At 43.0% G+C, this 24,680-nt stretch overlaps 2 long non-coding RNA genes across 2 annotated transcripts; one reads left to right on the forward strand and one right to left on the reverse strand.

The window, feature by feature from the left end:
• The first annotated feature begins 2,690 nt into the window (after positions 1 to 2,690).
• Positions 2,691 to 12,706, forward strand: LOC131583326 (uncharacterized). The gene is made up of 3 exons (XR_009278493.1): positions 2,691 to 2,752; positions 12,100 to 12,208; positions 12,647 to 12,706. It is a non-coding gene; the product is annotated as an uncharacterized LOC131583326 (long non-coding RNA).
• On the reverse strand, positions 12,107 to 24,680 carry LOC131583325 (uncharacterized). Its single transcript, XR_009278492.1, has 3 exons — positions 24,559 to 24,680; positions 24,311 to 24,387; positions 12,107 to 12,182 (listed from the first exon to the last, which is right to left on the reverse strand). It is a non-coding gene; the product is annotated as an uncharacterized LOC131583325 (long non-coding RNA).

The following is a 24,680-nucleotide window of genomic DNA, read 5'->3' on the forward strand; positions in this document are numbered from 1 at the left end:
TGTTGGCTTCTCTTTTAACACCACTGAGCTCCTCAAGAAACAATCTGGAACAAGACAAGAACCTGAGAGTGGAGAGGGACACCCCAAAGATGGGAGAGATGACAGCAAGAGAGGTTCTTGCATCCATAAAGAGGCAGCTAACCTGGCTGCTTGCTCTCTCTTGGGCTAATCTGAATTAATTGGTGCTATTTGTGCCTTTGATACTCAAATGCAGGGCCTGGGGGTGGGAGTTCTCATGAAACAAGTGGCCACTTGGGAGAGCCGTCCCAGGTCCAATCATGTCATGGGCTCATTTGTCTCCCACAGTAATTCACTACTCACTTCAGTCACTTTAAATGTAAAACAGCTGCTGCTGCTTAGCCCTCTTTTAAGGTACCTAACCAGCAGCTTTAAACCAATCCTGAATGGGTCCCATCCCATAATAGTCTCCCTCACAGTGATCATTTGGAAACAATTAACCCTTGATTCAAGATCCTCTTAAAGAATCCTTTTCCAGGCTCTTCTCTGCTGTGGTCCATTTCGTCCTTGCCTTGTCCCTTGCATGGGAACAGCTTTATCCTTTGGGATTACTGGGGTTTGTGCAGCAGTAACCACTTCTGTGTACCTGGGAGGGCAGCTGTGTGGGTTTTGGGCCAACCCCATCTTCACTGAAGAAAGTTGAAGGTATCACATAAAACAGACTAGTGCTTTATTAAAAAAAGAAAAAAAAAAAAAAAAAGAAAATATTTGTTTCCTCTCTTTGTTTCTCCTCCCGCAGTACCTGGGGGTCTTGTTCGCTTCACATGTGTTTGGCACGGCTGCTACCCCTTGCCTCACTCAGTCTCTGGTGATATGATGAACTGGAGATTAATCTGTTTTAAGGGGAAGCATCTGGCTTTGAGCTAATAAAATATCAATTTGTAACAGGGAGGAAAAGGCTCAGCGAGAGGTCTGCATGCTTAGGGCTTTGAGACCCAATTTGATTCGGGAGTTTAATGCCACTTGTGAATTTTAGGCTGTGCTCCGAGCACTTCAAAACCTTTCTCCATGCAGTGGTCTCAACTTTCTCCAGTAGTCCAGTGTTTTCAGACCTTTGCTGCTGTTGGGGGTATCTCCCAGCTCTGAGCCCTGCAGGGCTGCCCCCTCCAGGCACCCCCAGCTCTGCCTTTTCCTAATGGCTCTGCGGCCAGATGTGGCGGCCCCTCGCTGGGATGTCAAACTGGCAACACCCTTGATCCAGGCAGACAGACACTCCATAGCCAACTTCTGGAAAGCCTCCCCCCGCACTGGCCAGCTCTGACACAAACCAGCTGAGGACATTGCAATGCCAGAAAGTGTTACAGCTGGGCTGCCTGACAGATTGGCAGCGCACACGCTGATTTGGGGACTGTATTTGGGGGCCCGCGAAGTACTCACTGTCCAGGCACCGAGCCACTAATCACAGTTTACATTAGGCAATCAGATACTTTTCAACTACTGAATGATCTGCTGTTTGCCCCCCTTTTTTCACCTTACAGGACCCTGTGTGTATATACAGTACCTCGGTGCTCCACATCTGCATCATGTTTTGAGCCGAATCTAATGCACAGCTACCACCCTCAGCTCAGGCAGCCTCAAGGAGCCCAAATCACTGCTGCTTTCCTTTCTCCTCCCGCTCCCCCAGCCTGACTTTTGCCTGTTTCTGTGCTGAATCACTTGGTTCATTTAACCTGGGGGTTACCTAGTCATGGAAAAATCCTACAGCACTCCCTATAAAGAGAAAGGCTTCTCATCATTCTGTAGGATTTTGTCAGCATATAGAATCCTACAAGTGGCTTTAGACACAGCTCCAGAGACCAGATCTTCCCTGAAAACAATAGATTTTGGAGCTGTTTTTCTGGCATGCTGCTGGCTTAGTCACTTTTACATTAGAAGTGTTTCATTAGGAATGAATCCACGTCAGCCCCACGTGCCAATTCTGATCCCTGCCTTGGCCCAGCCACCATGCTGGAGATCTATGTTCCTGTAAGATAAGTGTGCCATGGCTGGATGGCTAATGAATATGGCCTCATTTACAATAAGAAGGACTTAGACCTGGCTACGACCCAGAGGTTCTATTCCAAAGAAATGCTGACATTTCGGAAAACCTGGGTCCCTGTCAGAATGAATAGCTGAAATTTTTATCTTTTCCAAGCCAAAAAAAAAAGGTGCTCTGAAAAATGTGCACAGTATTAAAATGTTAAAAACCAGTTAGGTGCCAATTTAAGGAAAATATGTAAACACAGAACATGAAAATTCATATTTTAATAAAAACATTTAAGTGAAATTAACAGAAACGTTTTGATGTTGGTAAAATGAGATATCATAACTTCTCAACAAGTTTTTTTGTCCCAGCTGATCTATTCCTATGGAAATGTTTTGATTTTGATGAAACTGTATAGTTCCCACTGATAATTATTTTGTAAAAAGGAAGAAAACAAATTGCATCATGTGGGAGAGACACAAACTTTTCCTGCTGAAGAGGGATTTATCACCAGTATCTAAATAAGCTCCTAACCCTCCCAAGTTTGCTTGTGGAGAGTCAGCTCTTGGGGTTCAAGCAGAGCAGAAAGGTGCTTTAATGGTTCAACAAATGCTAAACTGTGCTTTGTTGGGTTAATATTTCCCTCTTCACTCTTCCTTCACAGACATTGCAACCAATCTTTGCCCATTTTGGGCAAATTTCCCTAAGTAAAAGGTGCAAACACGGCTGCTTACTCACCTTTCTGAAGATCTGCTCTTACATAAAGCACTGGTAAGCACCAATTAACCTTCTTTCCCAATTCCTGTGTGTAAACACTCTGCTGATGTGAAGTGGGCACCCACACTGTGGTGCAGATACACGAAAAAGAACAGGGTTTATTTTGGAGACTGTCGTTTTATGGTTCCAGGGTAGAGCTGAACACTGTTTCTTTCCTTCCATGGTGAATTTGGGATGCAACAACCAACAAACATCTCTGATGACAAAATGGGAGAGGAAAAGGCTGTGGATGATAAATAATAAACAGGTAAATACAGTGTATAACTGGGGAGGCACCGTGTGCAAGCACACACACACTTAGAGTCTGAACTAGAGCAGAGTGGACTTGAAAGATGTTATTATGCATTCAGGCAACTTCAATGTGCCACTAATAAAATTAAGTGTTGGAACATAAATGTTTTAATTTTAGTGCGAATGCTCCAAGCAATACCCCCTCCTGCACCCTTCTTTCCCACCCCCAGCACAGACTAATCCATTTAGAGACAAATTTACATTTTATTTCTCCAAACCCTATTAGCATTAATATAAAGGTCAGCACTGAAAAGGCAGCTTCAGAAGCTAATGTGCCAGTGTGCTGTGCTCTGTGACCAGATGAGGGCACGTGGGTCTCTCACCCACTGAGTCTGACAAGAATTTGTAATTTAAGAGGGCGGTCCTCCTCTCCCAACATGCCCATAGCTCATGGAGATGATCAGGTCACCCTCTGGAAACCAAATGGGACTGCTTTTCCTGATATCAGAAGGGGCAAAGGGGAAGAAATCACTCTGTGAAAAGCCTTCCATGCCATGGAAAAGGCTATATATTACATATATTGACAATACTTAAAGGCTTTTGGGGAAAACAACATTAATTTTGGAAAAAAATTCAGCTTTAACAGGGACGTGCTTTAGGTGTCCCTTATTGGGGATTTTATTAAGGGACTATGTGGGGTGCAAACAGTGCTGGTTGGGATGTTTGGCCTCTCAGCCCATCTTTGCTTCTGATGGTGTCCAAAATGTCCATCAAGAGCATCCCTGTAGCTGAGTGGTGATGTCAGAGCCTTGAAGAGAAAATTAGTCTGGTTTCAGAAGTGCAAAATATCTCTATGAGAACTCTATGAGCTTGATGTGGTTTGAGGCTTGGTTCCAGCTGAAAACTCCGCCCTGGGAAAAAGCTGAATAACCCAGACTAATCCTATTGAATGTACTGGGCCTTCTTCTGTGTATAAAATTACTTATGTGCTAATTTTTCAGAGGACCCAAGCCAAGGATATTGACAAAGCATGCTGGACATCTAATTGACTCATGGCTTTGTGTCTAAATCATGTGAATTTCATCTCAAGTTTCAAACAGATGTTTGGTCTGAAATCCTCAGACTTAAACAGGAATGAAGTCAGCTTCATGTCCTGGATCAAGATCCTGTGAAATTCCTATTTTTGTATAATCACAAAGCAAATGCCAAGGTAAAGCTGAGTGGTCCAAATTAACATCATTCCTCCAGGCAAACTACATCATCCATTACATTTTTTTTTCCGCCCTTATGCTTGTGGGGTCTTCTTCCTCCTACTGCTACTACTGTTACTACTAATCTGACATTAAAAGCTAAAGATTTCTTCTTTAAAGCCCCTAAAAAATAATAAATCTCATGCCCCAAAAAAGCTCTCAAGCTCCTCTAGGCCGAGCTGTCTAACTCAAGGATAAACTGATAGAGCAGGTGGAGATGCCAAATGTCATTAAGTTTGCCAGAGCCCAGCTCTGAGGAACACAAAGGTGAGAAGTATATTCCACAACAAATGACCCCTGACCGGGAGCTCCCTGCTACCAGTCCCCCTCGCTTTTAAATTAAACCAGTAAGCCTACTTGAGTGTCTAGCTTGTTTCATTTGATTCCACTCCAGGGGAAATGCAGCCTCTCAATTAAAGCTTTTAGAGTTTCACATGTGAAACCGAGGCGTGGAGGCTCCTGGAGCTCATGTGGAGGACTGAGGCAAGAGATGTGAGTTCAATTTCTGCCCTTGCTACAAGGAATGGGCATATTGTTTCACCTCATGCCTCAGTTTCCTTTCCTTATAAATGTGCACGCCCAAAAGGCACTTTTGAAAAATCCAGGTGGAAATATGTGTAGTGTGTCTTTTGCTTGTACATTTTGACAGTGTTTCAGCATCTTCTTGAATTCTCAGGGTTGTATTAATGATCTTCATTTAATTCACTTTTCAAACAGCAAACCATAAATAATCAATAGAAAAGCCCAGATGTGCCTCCATAGGTGAGGGCTGCAGGAACGCCATCGTTTTCATACCATCACACAGGCAGACATTTGGAAGATTAGGGGCTGCTGAATGCATTGCTGGGGATCAGCACAAAGTTATTTGCAGTTGTTTCTGTAGTGGTGTTGCTTGGGGAGGAAATTCACAGTATGTCTTGCTGCCTGCCCAGCTCCCAGCCACGCACCCTGGCACCCTGCTGGGGGGTGCTAATGCCCTGTGCCATGCCAGAAGACATGGAAATTAATTAAGTGGCTAAACACTTGCTCTGTGTTTGTTTCAGTCCTGTTATGGTTTGGATTTATATATATATATATAAATAATTTAAATCTATTCACAACTTTTTTGATAGGGCCACAAATAGCTTCCGTGCATAGCAAAACATAAAGCTGGGTATTTGTGGGCTCACTTTACATGAGTTGGGATGGAAAGATAAGATGGAGATTAGGGTCTCTAATTCATACACTCATATTAATTAACACAAAGATCCTGTTTTCAGGGGACAGAAGCAAACCTTTAGTAGTATGCATTTAATCCCATAGTCTCCAGGAAGGAATGGTTCTGCCCTTCCTTATCTAACTTCCAGGGTCAGGTGTATGATTTCTTCTCATTTTTGGAGAAAAAAGGGACAGTACAACTTTCATTCTTAGCCTGATTTCCTACAGGAGCGACTTTTACCTGATCTCCCAGTGCCTGCATGGTTGGATGAGCATTTCTGCTCCTCTGCCAGTCGATTCTTGGTAATTTTGAATCTGTCAGGAAATTTCATGTTGGTTTAAAAGAGAAAACTTTTTAAATCCTTCAAATTTGATAAAAAAAACAGATAGGCAGACTTGTGAAGCTCTGATAATGCCCCCAGTGAGGGACAGACCCCAACATGTGGTCAGTACAGATCTACCAGAGAATTCACACCAGAGAACCCCTGCCAATGCTTTGCTCACAGGCAAAACTTCAGCTGGTATTTCCAGCTTCTTGCATGTCAGAGTCTCCAAGGACAGCCTTTGATGCCACAGAAAACCAAGTGGTTCTACTTTTGTTAGCTATTTGTTGCTTGGATGGAGAGTTTCACTGAGAAAGAAAAAACTGGGGAAGCTGATTCCAACTAAAAAGTTGAATTTTGCCAACAGATGACAGGAAAACAACTACATGAACTTCCATGGTTACTGATTCACCTTGCCATTAATATCACAATCAGATCTCCCCAGGCATCATCATGTAGAGAAGGTTGGAGGATTTTACTGCTTTGAGCTTTGTGTTTTAAATCTTTGCTGATATTCCTGTTAGAGCTGAAAGAGAAGTTTACATTACTGATGATGGGTAAATCTCATAAAGCTTCAGGTAGGAGTTTGATTCGATTTGATTAGGTTTGATTAGGGAGACAGGATTTCCAGTGCTGTGCCAACACAATCAGAACTTCCTTGATTTTTAAAATGTCTAAAATTTTGGATGGCAAACTCAAGAAATAAGGATTTGCCTTGGAGATTCCATTTAGTTGTTTTCCTTTCGGCAGGTCGTGGGAAAGTACTTATCTTATGGATGTTTTTGTTCCTTTGTTTTTTCTAAAGTTAATTGAGCCCAAGCCCCCAGTAGAAGTAGCTGACTGTTGGTTTTATGGACCACATCTGCACAGTATGGGCAGAGCCTTCCAGTCCTGTAGACCTGTTCAGCTGTACAGAAGTCAACGGAGCCACAATAAACGTGGAAACTCTGCTGCGAATGTGTCCCCTAACGCCCACTACAGCTCTCAAAGACTGGCCCAGCTTTACTGAGTGCAAAACTAGGAATGAGCACTTTTTTAGGCACCAGTTTATTAGTTGGCTGTTAGAAACCTGGTTGGGAATTTGGAGAGAAGAATCTGTGGGTTCTTAGGGTGAGAATGTTCAGGGGTGTCCTGAGGATTTCTTTTGACAGAGGTTTGAATTGCTCTTCACTGTAATTGAAACACCTAGGAGTGACTTTACATCTAATTTAGATCAGATGGGGAAGGTGCAAGGGGTAGCCCTCAGCAGTTCCAGACAAGATGATTTTTGATTCAGTAAACCCAAACCTGTATCTTTTAGTTTCATAGTTTCATGGTGACCTACACTTTGCAAACACGTGGGTCCCCACGATGACATCTGAACAGGGATAATGTGGCTCTGGAGAAATAAAGAAAACCAGACACCCTGCAGTGAGGAAGACACCAAATTAAAACTCTTTCAAGAAATCTTTCACTTCCTATTTGTTAAATCACTCGTTTTGTAAATGTCTTTGCTGTTGGTGCTACTACATTTAATATGATCAATAGTCTTATTCTCTAGTGTTCCCCCAATTGACTGGTTGAAGATGCCAGTAAGGAGAGAAAGGGGGTGGGATGTGGAGTGAGGGGGCTGGGAGGAGGAAACTGTACTTGATCCTTATGGAAGTCAGTTAAAATTAATTGGAAAAAGCTTTTAAAGACCTAAGATGAAGACCAAATGTATCTCAGACCTGCGGCCTCATCCCCGACACTGAATGCGAAGGTCATTGCAAAGCTGTAGATTTATGCGGAAGGCTTGGGTGATGGAAAATGAGACAAAAGCATTTGGATTTTATTATTCCATTTACTCTGACCCTGGGCCATAAAGGGTTTGGAGAGCCTGTTTTATGTATTCAGCTGGTTGCCACACTGACAAGCATTTGGAGCCACTTAAATAAACCACCCCAACCCACAGCTGCAACAACACCATATCAAATACAGGTTAGAGTTGAAATGTAGAGCCAGCAGCACAGCGTCTCCAGCAGGTGCATGTGGAGTGTTTTTTCACCCCCTTGGTTTTGGAATAGTTCCCTTATTTATCTATCAGCTTTGATTTAAAGACCATTTAATCACCAGTAAAACTCCAGGTTAGAGCATGCACGCACACACAGACACTGACACACGTGAGATGCTTTCTGCTGCTCCTCCTAATTCCTGGTTTTTCATGGGACTAACACAGAGTTTGAAAATCTCATGTTTTGGGCCCAAAACAGGCAATTCTGTCCTAAGTGCCCCTTTCCCAGGTTGTTCTATACACACATACTGAATCTCTCTGATTCCTGGCAGGCACCACCGCTTCGGAGAAACAAGAGACAGGAAAGAGTAATGTATGGAGAGGGGGAGAGGGAAAGAGGGTTTTGCTCAGGAAGAGGGGAAAATAGAGCATGTGTTTGGACTGATGACAGCAAAACTAGGTATCCAGGCGTGCTGGGAAAAGGGAAAAGGCAGACAGTCAACTGCACATCCAGTCACTCAGAAATCAGTGGGAAACCTAATATCGAGTTTCTTAATGTGTCTTGCATGCTGAATGTGTAACGTGTTGAAACTCTCCTGTGGGCTGCAGGATGTCTTGTGCCTATGTTAGGGTGTAGAGTTAAGCTTAAGTAATCCACAGACATTCAGATTTTCTAAAGAATTCGTTTTCACCCTGCCTGCCCCTCTTTTGTTCCAATTTTCCATTAATTTTGTGTGATTGTTCATGCTCTGGCTCTCAAATGGCAATATCACCAGTGTGGATGCAAGTTCTTCTGAAAACTGCTACATTTGCTCACACAAGCCAAGTTGCTCATTTATTAGATTTAAGGAAAGCAATTCACCTCTAAATAGGGATCACAACTACTCAGGGCAAAACATTGAGTAGCCAAGAGAATCTGAAAAAATGGCAAAAGAGTATGTCAAATACATTTGAGTAACAAAGCAATTCCAATCTCCTCTCAATAACCCACTAGCTGGAGAAAGAGGCTAATTTATGTGCTGTGAATTTTGCACTCAGCCTCTTCCTAGAGGCTATTCTTTCAGGAGAGAGTTGAAACACATGATGGCTGGGATGAAATGTTGGAAAAGACTGCACTGCTGTAGTGGGTGTTTTCTAATCTTGTGTAGATGAGCACAAGACAATGGTTTGTAGGACTTTTAATTCCTAAATTCACATTTTCTGTAGTTTATTTTCCTCCGCAGCATGTTTCCATAGGGATCAAACTGAATTCTCCTAACCAACACCAATACATACAGTCATGTATTACTAGGAATATATATGACAAAAGCTAGGGTAGCCAGGACATCTTGCAGTCTTTTAATTTATTCTTATTTTGTGTTATTCATATTTAATTTTGAGTGTCAGGCTTTGCCTAATCTACATATCAATCTAGGATAAAATAGGAACTGATAATGTTTAACAAAATTCAAGGCCTCTTTTCAAATTAAGTGTCTCTCATGAGAATGAAAGGACAACAATACCAATTCTCACTTTCATAAAGGAAGAGAACGCAGTCAGCCCCATCTTAACCTTGAAGATAATGTTGCATGACAGACAGCTCTCCTTTGTAGTAGATGCAAACCCAAACTAGAAATCCCAACCTTTATTGCTCTCCTGCTTCAGGAGGGAACAATAATCTGAAACTTTGCTTGGTAAAATCAACAGGGGTTTTTAATGGCCCGAGAGCTGCTCTGTTTTGTAGGGTTTGTGGTGTGACCATGAAAGCCGAGGGTGTCCTGGCATGGCTGTCAGATACCTGGACACAGCTGTCCACACCTGAGGCTGTCACCCTTCAGTGGAAAGGGAGCACTGAGTCTCACCCTGACACAGGCAGAGCAGATGAACTGAGCTCTAGAAATGCCCTTTTCCCTGACTGCAGCAGGGTGTGAGCACGATGAGATCAGATGTAGACATCTACCTTATAGACATGTAAAGCTCCAGGAGACAAATCCCAGGCGTGCTCACCTCGATCAGCTCTTTGCCATGGCAAGGGCTGGGTTTGCCTCTCCCTTCCGCTCTCTGCCTAGAGCAGGCAACAGCTCTGTCTCTTGATTTCTGAAATGTTCCCATTTAATTAATGTCACCGGGCTCAGCCCAGAAATATGTGAATGAAATATAATTGTGTGGGCTAGAAAGAGAGTAGAAGGAGATGAACTGAGGGTCTGTCCTGGCCTTCGACTCAGAGCAACTGAACCTGAGCCAAATGTTGTGCAGAGCTGTTATCTGCAACATAATGTGGGTGAACTCCTGATCCAAACTGCTAAGGGGAGCCCAAACCCCAGGGCTCAGCTTTTTATTCAGTAATTATTGATGCAGTCTCAATATTCAGCATTGGAGCAAACTAATTTGGAGGCCTAATCATCCTACATTTGAAAATGGGAAATGAATTAAAAACAATTCCTATTTACTTATACATGATAATTAATCTTACCGGATTAAGAAGACCTGATACCTTAAGTGCTTCACTGAGGAGATTCCTCTGTGTTTTATGGACATTTAATGTCAGAACTGAATGGAAACTAGATGTTTTTTCCATGTTAAAATTTTCTAAATGTAAGTTGCAAAATGATCTGACAAACAAAAATTTGTAATCTTGAGCAAAAGCCACTCCAAATGGAATCATTGTTGGATCTGAGGCTTTCTCACTGAAATATTGAAAACTTTCTATTTAAAGCTAATAGCTGCAGCATAAAAAAATGTGCAAATCCAGTCTTCAATCAGATAATGTCTATGTTTCCATGATGCTAGCAGGAGTTGGGACAAGTTGCTGAGGCTGATAACCTGCAGTCAGACCTGTGATACTAGAGAAAGAGAGCTGGAAATGTTTCCCTTTGCTTGTTAAAACTTGAAATCTTCCATAAGACACTGACATGGACCAAAGTAAAGAATGAAATGATAACCAGATCTGGATGGTTTCCAGCATCCAGAATTGGTTCCTTTCTGTCTAGCCTAATCCCATTTAGGTTGCACTGATAGGGAAAGTGCTGGTGTATAACAAAACTGGCAGTCCCAGCCATGTCCTTCCAGCCAAATATTGCAGAGTTTCATTCACTGTGGTATCTCTAATGGTCACAGAAGCAGGTGAGAAAGATGGGAGGAATGAGCTGAGTCCAGCAATTCCCATATTGTTGTGTGGAAAACTGGGGTCATTTGGCTCACAATCACTGCTGCTTGTCCAGGGTTACATGAGTCAGAAAGCAAGCCAGCATAAGAACATAATATCACAGAATATATTGGCCTGCTTAATTCAAAAGAAAAAAAAAATAACCACATGTATAGAGATTCCTGCTGATCAGTAACTTTCACTGAAATTGGGACAGTTGCATTTTAATTGACTTTTTCCCTTACAGCGTTGCATTGGGAAATCAGCTCTGATATACTCGAAGCAAGGTGGAAAACAGTTGAACTCTTGTCAGATTTCTGTAGAGATCAGATGGTATTTATTTGCTGTGGTGCTCTCCTGGGCTAGATTCAAACTCAGGTTCTGCAGATTACAAGGAAAATCTTTGGAGCCTCAGATGGATTTTATGCTGACTAAATTTAGAAATATTAGCAATTAAACCTGAAGCTGGGTTCCTTTTTCTTGGCATTCCTATGAAATGTTGCATTAAGGAGAGAACAGGGTGAAAATAAGAGCTGGTGGACTAAGGAGGAGGATAAAAGATTCATGAATATTTCTGCTAATAAAAAGTGCTGAGCTTGGCCTATTTGATTCATGGGGTCACATTATGCATTATTTTTGAGTATTCAGATGACCTCCAGGAATTTGTAAAGCTTTCATAAAAGTAGAGAATTTCTTGATATTTTAGCCCCAAGTATGCTTTTAAAGAGCACCAATCTCATACAGACACAACTTAATTCCAATTGTAGAGAAAATATTGTTGTTTGCAGTATTAAAATCATAGGCTATATTATCAGAGCAGATACAATTTATTTTTTTTTGCTCTTTTCTAGGAGAAAGTGCAAGGGCTTAATTTGTTTTGAGGATGTTTGCTGTTTATTGTCACAATTAATTTAAAAATTGACAGCAGGCATCTAAGGAGGAGGCGGAAGTGATGCATAGGAACTGGGTAAGCAGTCACATCACTGGCTTGATCAATAGCCACAGCCAAAATGGTTTGGAATGCCCCATCACCTGCAAATAATTTCTACCAAGTTTCCATGAACCTTTCCAAATAACAAAAACACTTGCAGAAAATCAGAAGCTCTTTTAAAGCTGATTTTTGGTGGAAATATGAAAGGAAAAAATAGTCACAAATATTACTGTGAAAAAGGAAGGCAAGGAGGAGGAAATCCCAGCCTGGTTGCCTGTCACATAACTTTGTGAAATACTTTTTCTCTTTTTAGGTCCTCCAGCCAAATGCAGGCCCTGAACAAAACCCAGCCCTCTTGAGCAAACTGCTTCCTAGCTGCAAGCATGGTGACCATTCCTGCAAACAAAGAGAGAGGAAAATATGTAAATTTAAACAAATTCACAATTCTTTTTCCTCAGAAAAAAAAGCTTTCATGTTATTTGAAATAGCCAGACTGCTAGAGTAATGTTCTTACATATAAATGGAAATCCTTTTTGATATTTACACTACTGATTTCTGCACTTTCTTTAATCTCTGCTTTCAAATTAATAGACAATAACATCAGATTCCTTCCTTGGCTCACTCAGCACTTGTGCATATTTACCCAAGTGTCTAGAGTGGAGATTGTACACATATCTCTAATCCACCTGCCTATGTTAGTTAAAAGCCCAGATAAAATCAGCAGCACTTAAATCTTAACCTTTTAAGTCTGAAATGTTTTTAAAGTCTGGGCTCATGGCAACTCCACTGAAGATGGGAGGGGGGAGAGGTGGAAGTTGAATTTAAAACATTTCACAGCTAAAACTATTGTTTCTTTCCAGTGAAAACTCAGCTCAGGAGTCCCACAAGAGTGTTACTCTGAGAACATTAGTAATGCTGACCAGCTCATAAAGTTTGCAGCAGTGTTGAGTGCTCCAAGCCTCCTACAGTCAACTTCATTTTCTGTCTCGTCAATACACGGCTCCCGAAAACCTCAGCAAGCAACAGAGAAACTCCAGGAGTGTGAGCTGTGATATCTGGCACTCTCCTTCCCCATCTTTGCCTTTTGTTTCAGTGTTTGGCTCTGGACCTTTCAGAGGCCACTGAGTGATTTAACACCTGGATGGCCCCGGGATAACAAAGATACTCTAACAGTGTGTTATGCTCCCTTCTTCCTGAAATAGTTTCAAGTCTCTTGTTGGCTTCCCTCAGGAGCTGGGCCTGAGCGAACAGATGCACCTATTCCTTAGGGAATGAATAGTTTGTTTATGTAGAAGAGATGAATGGGGCAGTAAGGGCGTCTAGGTCAGTTATTTAGCATGAAAAAAGCCATCAGGATCACCCCGCGGTATTGCCCTAGGAAGTTTGGAGCAGCTGAGTACAAAGGTGTACACACATCCTCCTCCAGCGCCCCTCGGGGAGCACTTTAATTAGGAAGGAGGGCAAATGACTTGGGCTGCTGTGTGTGGAGGTATGGAGACAGGCTGTCCCAGCCCGTGTCCCCGGGGACAGAGCAGGGGATGGCACTGCAAGCTCTGGGTGTTCTCTGGGCACCCCTCAATCCGTTCCACTTCTCCCCGTGTCACACATCTCTTACATTGAGGCCCAAGCATTAAGGACTTTTTTTTCTTTTTGTTTACCCCCAAGCTAACACTGAGGGAAAGGGCTAGCTGGGAACATGGATGGGGAAATATGTGTGCATCTTTCTTTCTGCTCATCTCTTTTTCTCTCAATCTACCCTCAACAAGGGTGCCTATAGAATATAGCATAATGCTGCATTGTTGGGTTAGGGATTTAATTTCACTCCATCACAAGCTACCATCGGAGCCCCTGTCATTGCAATTTGTCACACTTTTTTGTGTGCTATATCTCACTGAAGTCACATCTCCTCCTCAGCCCGTTGCATAATCTCCTAGTCTGGAACAAAGCTGTCCAACATAATGAAAGAGGTGAAATCAGGGAAGGGAAAGTCAATGGTTACTGTTATCACTATAGAACCCGCTCCCACTGGCTCTGCAGGTTCAGTCACACCATGCAAAACAGAGTAAGAAGGACATGCTGTGTGTGTGTGTGTCTTTTTTTTTTTAAAGCCTGTTTATTGAACCTACAGGCAGCACCATTGGCCGCTGAGAGATGTAATCCCATTCCCTCCCGCAGACCACCAGCCATAAAGAGGCTGCGGGATGTCCCACTGGCCCACCAGGGAGTTGAGAGCCTCCAAAATAGATATCACAGGGAAAGAAGTGAAGAAATCAGTTTGCTTTAAAGGAGGAGATTGACTCACGTCTCAGGCTAAACCCACAATAAAGTTGTACTTAGGGAAAAGACCCTAAAAAGGCAGAATGAAGACAGAATGGAGTGCTTGAAAGGAAAAAAATGAACATCTGCCAAAATAAGCAGGATTTTGTTTTCTATAGGAGGGTGGTCAAGGACTCTGTTATGTGTTGAAGGCTGAATTTCAAAATCTAAGCTGCTTTAAGCTTGTGGGGAATGACACGGTGGTTCATGAGGCACTGCACACCTTGCTGCACTGCTTCAACCAGGACCTCAGTGTCCTCCCTGCATTGCTCCTGGGGCTCTGTAATGGTGTCCTCATCTTCTCACTCAATTCAAATATTAGAAATTTGAATGAGTTTAAGATTCACTTACTGTGACCTCACCATACATATTGATCCTGAAAAGGCAACTTGTATACTTGGGAAAAGGGAATTCATGAAGTCCTCTGTGCTGTTCCTGTTGCTGTCCTATGGAAGGGAAGGGAGCAGTCTGAGATAGATAACTGGTTCATAGAACAATATTCTTTTTGTTCTTCCTCACTGGTGCTGCCACTGTGCCTGCTCAGAACTGGTGTAAATTTTGGTCGCTCCAGACTCTCAGAATTGAAATAGCTGGGAAAACACTTTGCCAGGCTAGAGTTCACAGGCAAAATGATTTGCAGTTGCAGCTTTCAAGACCTGGCAACAGAGTTATTTTGAAAATGTGTTTTGAGGGCTCCTTAAGAAATGTAAATAATGTCCTCTATGAGGAATTTAAATTTTTTCAAGAGGCTAAAAAAAAAAAAAAAAAAATCTGAAATGTGAATTATTAATGGCTTTGGTTGCTCTTATATTCTAATTTCTGTTAAAGGTTATTTTTTTTTTTTAAATGGAAAAATTGTATTTTGGCTGAAACTTTGGCCCCAGTTTTTGATCAGCACTGAACACTGTCCTTTCACATTAAATAAAGAGAAAGTATAAAGTATTCACAAGACATGTATCAATTTGACATCAGTGTAACATTTCTTAAGTGGCTCATTCAGGAGTGAAGCCCATGACTAACAGGCAAATGGCAGTGAGATACAAGGAGAGATGGTTTTACAAAGGAGAGCAATAAGAAAGGAAAATGTTACACTGTTTGCACCGTGTGTTTTATAAGGAAGATCAGGGTAACAATGAGTCACTATGGAAAGGATTTATTGGGCTATGGAGCTAAAAGTCTGTAAAGATTAAAATTCTGATGGGGTTTGGATGGGGAATTGTTTCTGAGGTTAGTTTTATCCTGCACACTGTCCAAGTTATTAATCCCCTTGTGTTCCCTAAGCTGGGTAACTGGTGTCGATATGCTCCCCGGGCCAATTTCAGGCACGCCGGCCCACAGGCTGGTGTAATATTTCTCCAGGCGAATCCCTGGGTGGTCTTGTCTTGTCTTGTGAAGAGTGAGAAGCAGATAGCAGGAGACTTTCAAGATTGCTGTTGCAGGCATCAGTCTTTGAGTGGAAAATAATCCACCTGGAAGGACAGTGCCTTGGTGAGGAGGGGCGGCCAGCGCTCGATTGGGAGATAAGTTACACGCTGAAATGTTTGCGAGGAAGGTGCAATTTGTCAGGGAGAGGCGAGGCTGGCGATCCAGGCTCTCTGGTGTCTGTTAGCATCTGCCACTCGCATCCACTTGCAGTTTCCCGGGAGCTGCTGAGCCCTGGCAAGCAGAACACTTCACTGCCTCAAAAGCAGGTGACTGGCATCAGCCTGCAGCTAACCCCTGTGACAAAGCCCAGGGATGTGATGACTAGCTGCAGAAGGTGTCTAGTGTCCAGCTTTCCTCAGGGATGGCCGTAGGATGTCTTTGCAGTGTAAAAACACAAAGGGAGAGAAACTGGGACAATCCCAACTGAAAACAAAGTAGGCAGGGGAAGCACGGTGTGAAATTCCCATCTCCAGGGTTGATATCAACCACTTTTTCCTCGTGTTGTGGATGCTGAGATGCTCTTGGAGCAGATATTTTAGTTTGGGCAATGTGTTCCTACAGGCAGCAGGAAGGAGTGCTGCCTCAGGATTTTGCATGGAAGAAGCCAGGGGAGCCCCTTCGTGCTAATCCCACGGTGTCTCTGAACTCCCAAGGAGACTGATCTTAAATCTGGCCCCTAAAGACAGATGCTTCAAGTCAGATTCACCATGGTTGAAAGTTTTTCCAAGGATGTTCCCCCCTGGTGCTTTGTAAACCAGGAGAGAATATCGTGTGTCACGGAGAAGAGCATGATATTATCACTAGGCATTAGTTTTAACGAAGAGGAATTTGGTGAATTTGTCACTCCCCTGCGTAGTTCTTCTGGTTTTGTGTTGTTATAGCAGTTTACATAGAGTAAGGAGATAGGATGGAACTGAAATCCCCTTTTTATTTTTGTTGTTGAAAACCTTTTTATGAGGGAAGGGCACAAGATGTTCATAGCTCAAGCTTGATTTGGATAAAGCAGCCCACTGTCTGAAGTTATCCAAATTACATCTGCTTCTGTTAGGACAATGAGTCAGGAGATTTATAACATGTCTATTTTCCCACCCAGCTGGAACTACCACTGGAAGATTTTTGTGTGTGGGTCTGGCATAGTCAGCTCTGATCCCATCTGGAGTGAGTGAGTGAGTGAGTGAGTGAGTGAGTGAATGAGTAAAATGCACCTGAGTGGGAAACAATTTTACTGAACTTTTCAGGACACTGAACCACAACACCAGAGACTGAGACCTAAGGGTTCTCAAGAACAATCTCTTATTTGCTCCAATAAAGGCAGTCCTGGACTGCCAGGATACAGGCACAGAGGAGACATAGTGACTACCCTAGAATTCAAAGGACAGAGAAAACTTTATCAAGTTTTGCATAAGAATGAGCATGTGCCTGAACTGTACCTTTATTTTCTATCCTCAGGCAAGTGTAGCTTGCACAAAAATGCATGGATCTTCCACAGAAGAGTTGCTTTTCTTAATTCTTGTTATGCATGTGCATTAACCTCAATTTACAGATCTAAATTAGGCAGTCTGACAAATGTGGTGCCATTAGCTACAGCCCTTCAAAGACTACTTGTAAATTGGAATATCATATGTTATTCTACCAAGACCATCTCCAATGTTAAAATCCCTCTGTTAAAATCTCTCCCTGGCAAGGATTCTCCAGTAATTTCTCAGAGCCAAACACCATCTTTTTATGCTGCCTGGGTAGTATTCATTAACATGAATTAATGGAAAAAATCTGGGCCTTTACTACAAAATGATCTCTTAACAATTTGAAAAATCATGTCAAACATAAAGTTTGAAGCCTGATTTATCAGCATCCTGTAATGGATGTTGCATAGCTCTTAAAACAAGTTGCTGTCTCTGTGTAACAACATCATTCTGCCTTCTTCTGGATGGGCAAATGAAAATTGTTTGAGCTGAGCTTTGTGTAGAGGATTCACTTCAGAAAACGAGAAAAATAAAGGATGGCAGAAAACTTCACTGCTGATCAGCAGATCTTTACAATGCCATAATCTGTTCCTGTTTCTAGGTGTTTTATGTGGTAATAATGATGAGGATTTGTTTGGTGTTTTGCTCGGGAGCTTGGTCGGGTCCTAATGGCACTAAAGTCCCATCAGGATTTTAGGACACGGATTCCTCCTCTGCAAAAACCAGCCAATATGACCTAGGCAAATCACTTCTGATCAGGTTTTCAGTAGTTCTTCAGCAAGTTCTTATAAGTGCTTAAGCAGGTTAAGTGCCCAAATCCTATTAATTTAGTTTTGAAAAGCTGGCCTTTAGTCTCTCTAACACATATTTTCATAGGTATTTATGATCCCAGCTACCTCAGAGGACTTGCCCCTCTGTGTCTTCAGGAAAAGATGGATAATAGCACAATCCTAACTACCAGGGAAGCTGGCAGGACATGTACATTAAAGATGACACAGAAATAATTTAGGCTGCTTGATCTCACAGCTGTATTTACATGGCCTAATTCTCTTCCCATGAACTCTTTTGAAATAAATGGAAATGCAGTGGTCATAAAACTGGTGTCACCAGAAAATGAATGTTATGATGTGATATGATGATCAGAGGAGAAATGGGTACAGATCCTGAGGGACCTCTTATTCAGAGAGGGCTTTTTTCTGTTGGACAAGTGTTGAGGTACATGAGGATGGAACCCCTTCTTCCTTCTTCTCTTTTGACATGACTGTGGAGACAAATCAAGGCTGGATTTTGCAGAAACACTTCTAAAGCCACTATGTAAACCAGTTTAAATACCAAAATGAACCTGGTATTCCTCTTACCTACCCCTCTATTCCTGAGGCAAAATGAGCACAAGCACTTTGGTTGTGAAAGCTGGGAATTTGCACTCCAGGAAATAGCTGAACATTAATGACATTCAGCATGTATGGAAGCATATATTTTATAGGAAACCACATTGGTTACGCTTGAGAAATCTTTCTAGGACAGCCATTGCCCTGAGACTTATGCATCTGCATAAAGTCTGCTACATTAGAAACTGAACAGAATGGCCAGTCTCTCCCACGGTCTTAAGTTAACACTTTTCCTTTTGTCTGGGGCACCCTTTTCTAAACTTGAAATCCAATTGGCCAACAATTAAAGCCAATTAGCACGTGAGGAAAATAAACCGCAGAGCCCGCTTCTATGTGTTTCCCGGGCTGATAGAAAGCCCAGTTAGCTCAAGGCATTAGCATAGTTCAGGATCGGGCGAGGCACACAGCACAGAGTAGTTGGCTTAAAGTATTAGACGCCTGCGATAGCGCCCCGGCTGAGCGGCACTGTTATTCTGGGCTCACAGCTGCCAAACATTCTTGACAGGAGATGAGGCAGATGTCCAAGGACAATCAAAGAGAGAAGAAAGTTTAAGCCAACGTTTGCCTATCTCATATTCTCTACTTGATCCTCTCCTCAAAGACAAGGCACAGCTGTTGCACTTCAAGGTCTATCTGGCTGAACCCAGCAACTCCTCCCTTTCTCCCTCCTGGCCTGCCTGAGCTTTCTGTGTGCTGGACTTTGGCAACCTACCAGACCTCATTAACTCCTAACAGGACAATTCATGACATTAAATGGGTTTTATTTAATCTTTTTGTATGTCTGTGAGTATCTGAGAACAATTCTGCCGCATACTAATTGCACAAAAACGCGGTGGATTATAATTATGTGCACATTGCCCACCAGTCTACATGGGATCACCCTGGGCCACAAGAACAAGCACTGTAACATTAACAAGGTGATTTGTTATAGCTGTGATGGCAAAGGTGATACAAAAACAGCAGACAAAGGTGTTTCACAGACAAAGGCATCAAGGAGCTCGGTCATTTTTGCTCTCACTGATGAATAAAAATACAAGAACCGTTGTGATAATGAACACAGTGAATGATGGCAGGTGTATTAGTAAAAACACAAATGTCATATCTATTGCTTCCAGCCCATCACAACAATTTATCCCACTCAGACCATGCTTTCTGCAGCCCTCATTTCTGCCTGACATTTTGATTTGGTCAGGGAGCAAGCTGTGGGCCAGGTTTTGTGATGATCAGGTCAATTCCTACCTTTGTTTCTTTTTTTTAGCCCTGAGTCCCACAGCAGTTACTCCCTCACGTGATGTGGGACGCACATCTGCCATCTGGCCCTATCAGATGGGGATACCTCCAGTTCAGTCCCATAGTATCCACATGACAAAGGAATATATGGCATTTTAGGACCCCCAAACTGGATCTCATTGGCCTACAGGAATAGACTAGGACATGAAAAAGCAAGGCTCTGCCACTAGCTTACTCTGTGGCCTTCAGCAAATCATTTATTTCACAGTTCATTCTGAGCCAATACATGGGAATAATAACATCTAGATCCATTTCAAAAACGCTGTGAGACTGCTAGAGGAAAGGAATTGGCTAACTTCAAAGTACTACTATTATTAACTGAATACAGATCTGTGGAAAAGATGTAGCTGTCCAGTTTAATTCAAGTAGCCAGCTGAAGTTTCTGGTCCAAAAATATGGAGAGTTTGGTTTAGATATTCCAAGTGTTAGGTTAAGTAATGGAAGTTTCTCAAAAAATATAACTTAATGTTTTCAGTTTTAAAAAATTTTTACATGTGGAAATCCTTTTTGTACAGGCAGAGTTTCAATTATGAGCAAAAAGAGGCAAAGATTTTGCTCCCCAAAACAAAACTGGAGTTCGAAGGAGCAATCCTACAACATATTTGTATGCCCATAGTGGGTGGAGTGGTTCTTCCTCAAATTTAGTAAAGAATCACAAGACTGAGCATCCAGCAGTTGTAGAAAATGCTTTTTTACCTATTATTCTTTCTACCCAGTACTATTACTGCCTTCTGCCCTTCACCCACTGGTTTGTCCATTCCCCCTGCTGCTCTTGCTCTCGGCACCATGAGCTGCACAAGCAGGAGACACAGCAGACACTGAGCCCACCACGCACTTGACAGCAGCTCTGTGAGGAAATGTGAAGAAATGTGAAATGTGTCCTTTCCACGAGGGACAGGCACATGGCTGAGAGGGCTGGGAATGACTCTGCTCCACCAGCAACCTTCCACAGACTGAGCCCCAGCAGCCCCAGCTTGGGAGCTGACACATTTGCTTAGACCATGACCGTGGTTCCCGTGCCTCATCTGGCAGGCAGCAACTGGTTAAATTGTGGCAAAGGGATCACTTTCAATTCTGTGACTATATCCATAACATAATCTGGGATTTCAAAGGAGCCTTGGGCAATCAGCATCTCCCACCGCTTTACTGTGGGCTTTGCATGTCTCCATCCCTTGGGGTCTCAGTTATAATTCCTAGCATAAAATAATGTCAAAAACTATTTTGAATGTCTCCTAAATGTAATAAAAATCTATCCCTGAAGAGTCATCAGTGACTGGTCTCTGTGTGCCAAATTTAATTTTCAGTGTAGGGAGGAGAGGAATGAAAACAAACAATCCCTTAAACAATGACATTGGGATCTGAATGTGCTGTGCCTCCCAAACCATCCAAAATCAAACACAAAAGGATGCAAAGCATTCCCAAATGCCTTCCCTTCACTTCTCTTCTCACAGCAACTCCAGTGGACTAAAGCCTTTGACTTGAGAACAAACTTATGGCCACAGCGGTGATTTGGCTGCTCTTTCTCACTCCAGCAACCTTTCTCCATCTCTCTCCAATGTGTTTGCAGCAGTCTGGATTTATTTTTTGGCTATTTCAGGTCCATCAGAAGCTTAAGGGGTGAATGTGAGGAGGCCTGTGTGAAGAGGGACCTTGTCTGGCAGGGTTTTAGGGCCCAGGCTGTGGTTTGCTCTGTGCTGCTGCGCTGTGGGACAGAGCATGTCAGACATTGGTGCCACCCTCCTCAGAGGCAGCTGGGGTTGTTGCATGCTCAGGATCCCAGGAAAAAAATGGAAAAAGCATCATGAAACCTCATGAAATAAGAGCAGCAAGAGCAGCAGTGCAGTAAAACTGATGCATGTGCTACCAGCAGGCTGGGAGAATTAGGGTGCAACATTTTTGCCCGACTTTCAGCTGGCTGAGGGAGGGCCAGCTTCACAGCTACTGCCACTCTTTGCTCAAGGCTAAGAGGAATTTGGCAGCTGAAGGCCTGTCCTCTCACATTAATTAAAAACCCCATTTATTCTGTGTGATTTAGTGCTATGAGAGACATTAGGAAGCAGAAGCTAACTAGTACTTGAAAAGTTGCTTAGGTCTATGCTGCTAAAGATATTTAGGCACCTAAGCTGCTTCAGAAAGATTTTTCAAAAATGCCAGGATGATTCATTTCTATTAATTTCAATAAGAGGCAGTTAAATGGTGCATTTATTTGTCACTGCCTAACTGCTTAAAAATTGGATGGTGCTGACTCTGAAGATTTAGGAGCCCTGGCTCTTCACCAGAGCCAAAATCCCATGAAGCAACCATCATTTTCCCTGTCCAAAACTCCCTATATTTTGGGGGCTGTTTGCTGTGTCTGTCCAGGTCTTTTACTGCTGTTTCCACTTTAAAGGCAGCTGTATTTTAGTGCCTGGGAAGGATTTGCTGTTTACACGTGGCCAGACCATGCTTAAGGCTTTTTAAATATTAAAGAAATGGAGAAGCTGAAGTTGCCCTGCGGCTTCATGTCCACCATCCCTCAGCCCAGGTGTGAGTCCCCACGAGTCCCCACAGTAAGGGTGGCCTGATGAAGTGCTGATTTTGATGACATATGTTTAAAGAAGTAAAAATTAAATACTGACACTTTTTACACTCAGATGGAGTGCTTGGGTTTGCCTGACATATTTTCTTTTGTTTTTTTTTGGGCTGCGCTTTCAAGGCATGAGCAAGTGCCTAGAATGCAGAGATGGCTCTGGAAAGGGCAGAGCTCCCCACACACAGTGGTACACTAGAATGGATCAGGAGGAATCTCAGCTGCTGACTTGGCTGGGAAACAGCAGTTGAGGGTTGCAATTCTGTCTTTAGATAGTGTCCCAGGGCTGGGAGCCAGCAGCTTGGGGTGGGGAGCTGCTAAGTTGTGTCACTCTTGTCTTGTGAGGGCATGACATGAAATTGATTCTTTCTGTGCCCGAGAGGAGGAAAACACAGTGGCAGTCACTGTGGGAGGGCACACATCCCAGTCCAGCAGCAGAGAGGCTGTCTCAGGTGTCTCTCCTCTCTGCAGAGACAGCAGGGAAGGCAGCCAGGGTGGCTCACATCGACATTCAGTTGCACGGAGTCGGTCAAGCAGAGCAAAACACAAGGAAAATCTTTCTCCAGGTCCCCAGCTGGGTTTGCCCTGACACTACCCCACCTTGTTTGAGGAAGGCAAGAGTCTGGTTACTACGAGCACTTTTTGTTCATTAAACCTGAGCTGCAAGAACTAATTTGCCTTTTGGGCAAGGTTGCTGAACACAAAGCTGTGCCTTGTCCCGCTCGCACGACGTGTCTGTGCGGGCGCTCGCCCAGCGCATCCGGCACCGCAGCGCTTCCAGCACCTCGGAGCTGGCAAAGGCCGTGCCTTGACTGCTGTGCAAAGCAAGGTCCTGATTTTCCTGGCCCACTGTGAGAGCTTTTGTCTGGAAGACAGCAGCGCTTCACGTTTGCTCCCTCACCTGAATTTTGCTGGTGCCAAGGCAGGTAGCAGTGAAGCACAGAGTGTTTTATCGTGACAGTCCCGCTGCTCCTTTCAGTGTGGAAGGAAACCTTGGATAACCCTTCCCAAGGAAGCAAAGCAGCCCACACTGCTGCCTCCATAAGGGCTTGCACCCATCAAGGACGTCAGACCCTGGCAGGTAAAGCCACTTTTGCTGGGGAGGCCACTCTCAGGCAGACCTGGCCTTTCAAACCCAGATGGCAACAACTTTGAGACTGAAATCTCTTGCTGCCCCACGGAGAAAGAGCAAAAGGAAGTTTACAAAAGGCCCATATGTGTCTGAGTCATTTTAAGCAGCTCAGGTACCGACACACCTCTTCCTTATCCAGAAACCTCCTCAGGGGAAGAAGGAGAGACATATGTTTGGCCTCTGCAGCAAGCTCTTATCTTGGCAGGAGAAAGCTATTGATGTTCATGTTTCACATTTCTGGCGCCCAAAACAGGTTCTGATGTTTAAAATGAGGCAGCGGTGGAACCTGTTTTAAATATGTAACAGTCTCAGAAAGGAGCAGTCTAATCACTTCATTATCCAACACAGCAGAAAATGGTTTCAAACCCAAACTTGGGAGAGGGGGGCTTAGAGAAACCTTCCCCAACAAGACATTGCCAGCATTAACCCTGGTATTTATTGCTCATTTTAACTATGGTGCACAGCAAGCATTTTCTCAGCCTTACATTGCAAGAATATATAATTCATATGCTTAATATTTAGTCTCAGCTCTCCTTGCATGTTACAGAGCTGGAGACTGTTTGTGTGTTTGCTATATATCAGTTGACACCTCGGTAAAATCTTTATATTGAATGCCTTTGGCAACTATATGCCAAATAATAGCATTACCATTTGTAATTTTCTTAGCTGCAGCTTTCCTGTAAGCTTTGCTCTATGCATTACAAGTAGGAAGGATTTAAAGAGCTTTATTGGTTCTCAAGTCTTCCTAATGACCTTTCCACGCTTTTGTAAGTCAAAATAACTTTTTTTTTTGCCTTGTCTCCTTGTGCATTTTCAAGTAAAACAGCGAGAGCTCTCAAGTAAATAAGTAAGAAAATCAGGTAACCAGTGTCTCTGCCCCAGCTTTAACTCTCTCTTCCCCCTCTCTTACTTCACAATCAGAATCCCCTGGTGTCACTCACAGATTCTGTTGACTCTTGTCTTGCAGATGCTTTTCTTCCCTCACTCATCTTCAGATCTGCTCATTATATTAGCTATGCTGGAAAAAGAAATAGAAAAGACCCCGTGAAAGATCGGGGCCCAGCGGTGCTAAGCACTGTACAAATAACACAAAGGCTGTCCTTGCCTCGGGACTCGCCGTGCAGGATTTAGACAATATGCCACCGGGGAATAAATCAATAAATGGAAAGGAGAGGAGATATGTTTATACCTGTTAATGATTATGTGGAGTTTCAAGAGCCGTATTATTTTCTTCTTTTATAAATTCTGCTTGTTTTCACTGAAAATATCTCCGTGCTTCCCTGAATTGTCGGCTTTTGTTGTGTCTTCTCC

The sequence above is a fragment of the Poecile atricapillus genome, chromosome 11, assembly GCF_030490865.1.
Source record: "Poecile atricapillus isolate bPoeAtr1 chromosome 11, bPoeAtr1.hap1, whole genome shotgun sequence".
Lineage (NCBI taxonomy): Eukaryota > Metazoa > Chordata > Aves > Passeriformes > Paridae > Poecile > Poecile atricapillus.